The 7,730-nt window shown below is 44.4% G+C and overlaps 1 pseudogene; it reads left to right on the forward strand.

The window, feature by feature from the left end:
• Positions 1 to 5,790, forward strand: LOC120291200 (annotated as a pseudogene).
• The last annotated feature ends 1,940 nt before the right edge of the window (positions 5,791 to 7,730 follow it).

A 7,730-nucleotide genomic window follows, 5' to 3' on the forward strand; every position in this document is an offset into this window, starting at 1 on the left:
ATGGACGACCTCCCGAAATGCGAAACGAATCACGTCCCGCTCACACCGCTCACCTTCTTGAAGAGAGCCGCCCGCCTATGCCGACCGCACTTCCGTTGTTTACGAGTCCGCCCGCTCACGTGGCGCCAGACCCACGAGCGCTGCCTCCGCTCGCCTCGTCGCTCCGCTCTCTCGATGTCGTCAAGAACGATGTGGTACGTATCTGTTGGCAGTTTCTCTTTAGTTTTATCTAACTCTGCTGCGAGTTCATTCGGGTTCCATGAAATCATCTTGTTGATAGAAGTGGAAAAATGGTTGAAATGAAAAGATTCATATTGGGACTCGAATATTGGGATAATAATAACTAATTGTATGCATGTAAGTGACTTCTTAATGATCAAAAGCTCACTTGTGGCAATATTATAATTTTCTTCCACTATTCATCTAAATAGGTGTAAACTCAGAAATCATGTTCATTTGCATTGGTAACTCTCTGTCCTTGCAGGTATCTATCCTGGCTCCGAACGTTCCGGCCATGTACGAGATGCACTTTGCCGTGCCGATGGTTGGGGCAGTTCTCAACACCATAAATGCCCGTCTAAACGCTGCCAACATTGCTACCATCCTCCACCACTCCAGCGCCAAGGTCTTCTTTGTCGATTGCATGTACGTGCTGGTAGCACGGGAGGCGCTTGCGATGCTCTCGGCTGCCGGTTACTGCATACCCATGGTTATCGACATCAACGACATTAACTCGCCGACTGGTGTTCAAATTGGCGATTTGGAATACGAGGATCTCATTCAGAAGGGCGACCTGGCCTACGTCCCCGAGGAGCTTCGAGATGAGTGGGACCCCATCGCGCTCAATTACACTTCCGGGACGACGTCGGAGCCGAAAGGAGTGGTGTGCAGCCACCGAGGAGCCTACCTCAGCACCCTCAGCTTGATCCTCGGGTGGGAAATGCGAAGCGAACCGGTGTAACTGTGGACGCTGCCGATGTACCACTGCAACGGATGGACCTTCACATGGGGCATCGCCGCCGCGGCGGAACCAACGTGTGCCTCCGCAACGTTACTGCGCTCAACATCTACCGGAACATCGTTGCTCACAGGGTCACCAACATTTGCTGCGCTCCAGTCATCTTCAACATCCTCCTTGATGCCAAGCCCCACGAACGCCGCGAGGTTGTCGGCCCCATAGAGATCCTCACCAGCGGTGCTCCCCGCCACAGGCCCTAATCCTGAAGATGGAGTCTCTCGGCTTCCACATCACGCATGCTGTTGCGATGGGGCGAGCGATCGAACAAAATATAGATGGAAGAAGAAAAATAAATCAGATACTGCATTTACGTGGTTCAGTCGTAAAGACCTACGTCCACGAGAGCAGCGGCGAATTTCACTAAAGATCAAGCGATACAAGGAGATTACACACTCAAGTCACTCAAACACTCTCGGTGTTTCCCAAGCCCAATTACACCCAATAACGCACCCAAGTGTTTAGCCTCGAAATTCCTCGAAAATAATCTCTCAATTTCACGAATGAATTACACGCAAATCTTACCTCAAGATTTAATTGACTACAAACACTAAACTTCTTGGATGTAATTCACGAACGAAAACCCGCCAAGCACTCGCTTGAATTACGGCACTTCAATATGCGGCTTCACTCAACGATCGGCTTCAGTGGCAGCAACTTACCATAAAGAAGAAACCCTCTAATATGCGGCTCCTCTACGTAGGGTTCTCTACGTAAGTCTTCGAGCGGCAGCCGCAGAGAAAGAAAACCTATATATATAAGTATGCCCAAGGTCAAAGTTTGACCTTGGCCCCACGAATTCAATCTTCACGGAGGAACTTCACGCCAAAAGGAAACTTATATTATTATAATACATGTGCCCAAATTTCCTTTTCAAAGGAATTCGAAAATGCAGGGTTCCTTCTTCTTTATTTTATTCTTTTGTAATTCCTTCGCGAGTCCACCGAATTTCGCGTTTTAGCAAATGCTCAAACTCGAGTCATATTTAACAATCTCCACCTTGGCTCGACGTTTGAGCTAAATTATAATCGCTTCATAAAAATTCAAATTCTGCAGCTACTTTCCCATAGCCCCCAATGGGCTCAACCGCCACATATATTATCCAGTTCGCGCCTCGTGAACTTCGCCATAACCGAGGACCTCATCGAATACCAACTCCACATGCACCTTTAATCGCTCCGCAAGGATTTTCGACACAACCTCCTTAACCACAGATAAAGTAAAGCCATTATTACATCCATATCTATCAGGAGATTGAATACATATCTTGTTAATTTCAGCAGTTACAGCAACCATTGGCTCTATAGGCTCCACCTCGCTATGAGCACCATCTCTGTCGATTACTTTGCTAGTACTGCATCGCTACCTCGGAGTTTCGGTTGCAACTCCACCTCAAGCTGAACACCGTTCAGATCCGATTAACACCGCTATAATCACTCTTGGCAAGAAGTACTTGAGACTCATCAAGGGTAACTTCTCTCGTGTTAACAGTGAATTTATATTTGGGCACCACAACCGATCACCCCGCTCACCTTGTGCATAGCCATGGAATATGCATCTTGCCCTCCCATCGAGCTTACCATCACTCACTCGAAAATAACATGGGTAACCAAACATTCTAAGAATAGAATAATCAGCAACGTTACCCGACAACACTTCTTCGGAGCCCGCCATTCAATAGCAGCTTGATGGGGATCTATTCACCAAGTAGCTTACCGTACTTAGCACATTAGCTAAGAATCTCCATACCATAAGACTAGAGATAATTTTTCGGGCCATCTCTAGTAATGTTCTGCTCATCAATTCTGCAAATTGTTGTGATTTACTAGCACTAGTGCGGTGTTTCACTATGCCCTCTTTCATGCAGAATTTATTTGCCAGCTCGAGCAAAACTCCATGCTATTGTCATCCGCACATGCTTGATCGACTTACCGAGTCTCCGTCTCGATCAAAGCTCTTGACTGCGAGATCCGACATCAGCATTAAACTTGTGCCTTGGCACAAACACCAGTCTTCCTCGAGTAGTCAAAAGACTCTCGAACAGATGTATCCGACGTCTCCGCAGCGGAATTTATCACAGTCTCACCTTGAAGTTTATACAGGCCATCGTGCTTGATTCCTTTCATTATCACTAGGGCACCTCGAACAACCTTCAGAACTCCACCTTTTGAAGAATACCTGCAACCAGCTGAATCTAGGACACCCAAGGAAATTAAGTTCTTTTAATTCGGAACATGCCTCACTCCGTCAATGTCCTCACGATACCATCATGCATTCTGATTTTAATATCACCAACACCCACAACATCGCACTTAGCGTTGTTCCCTAACTAGACTTTATCACTACCCGTGCACCGATAAGTGATAAACCAATTTCTATTTGGTGTGACATGAAAAGAACAACCAGAATCCATAATCCATCCATCAAACAATGAATAATCATGATGACAAGACATAATCAGCATTATCTCACATAGCTGCAACATTATCTCGTAGAATCAACCATAATTCCCTTACCCTTCTCATTCTTCAGCTTAAGGCAATCCCTTCTAAGATGCCCCTCTGCCACAGTTCCAACAGACAACATTAGCAATCCTAGATCTACGTCCTGTTCATATTGGTACTACTATTACCCACACGTGTTACAAATCTTCCTCTATTTTCACCTACTAAAGTAGATACAGATTCGCGATTCTCTTCTCGAATGTCCTCGCCGAATCAAATCTCGAACCCCATCAAACGTCAAACTTGTTGACCCAGGAATTACTAATAGCGTGAACGGTAGTATTCCAACTATCGTGCAATGAGGATAATAGAATCAAAGCACATACCTCATCTTCAAAATCAATCTCAACTGAACTCAATTGACTAACAATCACATTGAATTCATTGATATGATCCGCAACCGACGCACCTTCTTTCATCTTCAAGTTAAACGGACGTCGCATCAAATGGACCTTGTTGATCGCAGAGGGCTTCTCATACATATCCGACGTGACTTGCATCAAAAAGCAAAGTGGTCTCCTTCGGGATGTTAAACGCCACGTTACGAGCCAATGTTAGCCGAATAACACCCATAGCTCGTCTATCCAGCAAATCCCAATCGGCTTGCTTCATCGTCTCTCGGTTTCTCCCCAAATAAAGGCAAGTGCATTCATCCGTAAAGATAATCTTCAATCTGCATCTTCCAAAACTAAAATCCTTCCCATCAAATCTCGTTGATTTTCACTTAGTTATTCGTCAGCCATCGATTCACTTCAACTCAGCCAAACCTAGCTCGATACCACTTGTTGCGATGGGGCGAGCGATCGAACAAAATATAGATGGAAGAAGAAAAATAAATCAGACACCGGATTTACGTGGTTCGTCGTAAAGACCTACGTCCACGGGGAGAGCGCAGCGATTTCACTAAAGATCAAGCGATACAAGGAGATTACACACTCAAGTCACTCAAACACTCTCTCGGTGTTTCCCAAGCCCCAATTACACCCAATAACGCACCCAGTGTTTAGCCTCGAAATTCCTCGAAAATAATCTCTCAATTTCACGAAGGAATTACACGCAAATCTTACCTCAAGATTTAATCGACTACAAACATTAAACTTCTTGGATGTAATTCACGAACGAAAAACCCGCCAAGCACTCGCTTGAATTACGGCACTTCAATATGCGGCTTCACTCAACGATCGGCTTCGCGGCAGCAACTTACCATAAAGAAGAAACCCTCTAATATGCGGCTCCTCTACGTAGGGTTCTCTACGTAAGTCTTCGAGCGGAAGCCGCAGAGAAAGAAAACCTATATATATAGTATGCCCAAGGTCAAAGTTTGACCTTGGGCCCCACGAATTCAATCTTCACGGAGGAACTTCACGCCAAAAAGGAAACTTATATTATTATAATACATGTGCCCAAATTTCCTTTTTCAAAGGAATTCGAAAATGCAGGGTTCCTTCTTCTTTATTTTATTCTTTTGTAATTCCTTCGCGAGTCCACTGAATTTCGCTTTTAGCAAACGCCAAACTCGAATCATATTTAACACATGCATACGGGCAACCGCCACCGGGCCAGCCCTGGTCTGCGAGTGGCGGGCAGACTGGAACCGCCTGCCGCCATCAAAGCAGGCACGGCTCAAGGCACGCCAGGGAATCAGCGTATTGACACTCGCCGACGTGGATGTCAAGGACTTGGACACGATGAGGAGTGTTCCCGTGACGGAAAATCCATGGGAGAAATTGTTCTGCGTGGGAGCAGCATCATGAAAGGCTACTACAAGAACCCCGAAGCGACAGCAAAGGCTTTCCGAAACAGGTGGTTCCTCACCGGAGACGTCGGCGTCGTCCACCGTGACGGTTATGTGGAGGTAAAGGACCGGTCAAAGGACGTGATTATTTCCGGTGGGGAAAACATCAGCAGTGTCGAGCTCGAGAACGTGCTCTACGGCCACCCAAGGGTCTTGGAGGCGGCAGTGGTGGCGATGCCGCATCCGCGGTGGGGCGAGAGTCCGTGCGCGTTCATCAGCATTAAGAAGAACTCCGAAGGTGAAACCGACGACGTGAAAGAAGCGGAGATCCTATCTTTCTGTAGGAAGAACCTCCCAAGTTTCATGGTTCCAAAGAAGGTGGAGTTCATGCCGGAGTTGCCCAAGACTTCCACAGGAAAAATCCAGAAGTTCCGGTTGAGGGCCTTGGCGAAGACGATGGTCTTATCGGAGGATGTTTCCGCCGCCTCACCTAGATTGTCGCGTCTTTAAAATCAGATAGAAGTTGCCATGATGCGTTTATCTTTTCCTTTTCTGGACGGTGATTGTTTTATGTTTCGAGCGTCGACCGAGAGGCGTCCAAAGAACAGTGGATAGAGATTACTTGTAAGGCACTCGGATTTATCGTTCTTCTTTATCTAGCAATAATGCTAGTAGAGAGGCGAAGATCGTCTATTCTGGTAGACCTCTCGCAGGATTATGTAAAATAGCCAGAAAAGCAAAGTAACTTGGACCCAAAATATGATACAGCTAAATACATTGTCTACGTTTGTCTTGTTAAGTATAAAGGAACAAAGATGCTCAATGCAGAAAGAAACGAAGATGCTCAATGCAGAAGCAAAAACAGAGGACCTGGATCGCCAGCAAATAACAATCAATGGCAAAGATCTTATAAAGAAGATCAACCTGGATCGATGATCAATGAACGAAGATGCTCGAGGATTAATGGCTCGGATCGCCAAAGTCTTAAGCATAGTCAAATAGATTCTTTCTGTTAAAACAGTTACTATATTCAGTTTTTCCTTTGTAACTAAGTTCTGTTACATATCCGGGTATAAATACTCTGCTTTGCTTTACATAAGAAGTAAGGAAAGATAGATAGAAACGAGTAAGAGAGAGAAGTCACAAGAGTTGAGAGAACAAGGTATCAAGGTCATCGACGAATGCGCAAGGATCGCAATACTAAAGAAGAGAAAGTTTCGGAGGATGAAGAACAGCTCAAATCCGAAACACTGAAGCAAGTTAAGTACATTTGATCTTAGAAGATAGAACAATGTAGTATATTCAGATTCTGTCTTTCAATTGTACTAAGATACGATGATATAATCATCATTCAGAAATACAAATTGTCTTCGAGTTGTTCACTTGATCTTGGTTGAAGTTCTTCATCTTTCTCATTGTCTTCAGAGTTGTTCACTTGATCTTGGTTGAAGTTTTTCATCTTTCTCATGGTATCAGAGCTGTAGGTTGTTTGTATAACTTGGTTTGATATGAAAGTTTGAAGCAATGGCAATAAGATCACCAAAGTATCCTTTTCCAATTCACGTAAACATCTCGAACTTTGTTACAATCAAGCTCGCCGAAGACAATTTTCTGTTATGGCAAGCTCAAATTCAAAGGTTTTTGAAGAGTCAAGACCTCTTCGGTTTTGTTAATGGTGATGTTGTAGCTCCTTCACGAATGTTGCACAACGATGATGAAGGATGTGACTCGATCTTGTTAATCCCGATTACATTGATTGGACAAGAACAGATCGTTGATATCATCATGGATTAGTGGGGCTGTTCTGAGAATATTCTAAGTCTAATCATTGGTTTAGAAACATCCTTTGAGGTATGGCAGCTCTTCTAAAACGATTTACACAAAAATCAATAGCAAAGGAGTTCGAGCTTAGAGGAAAATTACGGTCCGCCGTAAACTTGATCAAAACCTCTCTACTTATCTCGGAGAATACAAAAATATATGTGATCGTTGAATGCTATTGGTAAACCAAGAGATGAAATAACCAAGATCTTTGGTATACTAGAAGGACTAGGTCCATATGAGCAACTTCGAACCACCATATATTGTTTGAAGCCTCAACCGACTATGATGAAGTCATAGCTCAACTAGAGAGATTTGAATCCAAAATGAAGACCTACTCCGAAGTCGGTTCAATCCTAGTCCGCCTATTTTGGCCAAAGGAAGATTCAAATGTATCCTAAAGAAAGTACCGATGAAGAATATCTTTCACAACCTACTCGGTTTTCTAGCTCGAGAGGAAGTTATAGGGGTGGTCGTAGTTTTGGTCGAGGCGTAACCGCTGGTAATAGAGGACGAGCGTTTGGTTATACTGAAAGAAATCAAAATTACAGAGAAGATGCAGCATTTCCAAGATCAGGAGATCAATATCTAAGACAAAAGAATGTCTTTCCTCCAACTGCACAGGGATTTCGACCTTATGCCACACAACCTCAAA

Source organism: Eucalyptus grandis, chromosome 3 (assembly GCF_016545825.1).
Source record: "Eucalyptus grandis isolate ANBG69807.140 chromosome 3, ASM1654582v1, whole genome shotgun sequence".
Lineage (NCBI taxonomy): Eukaryota > Viridiplantae > Streptophyta > Magnoliopsida > Myrtales > Myrtaceae > Eucalyptus > Eucalyptus grandis.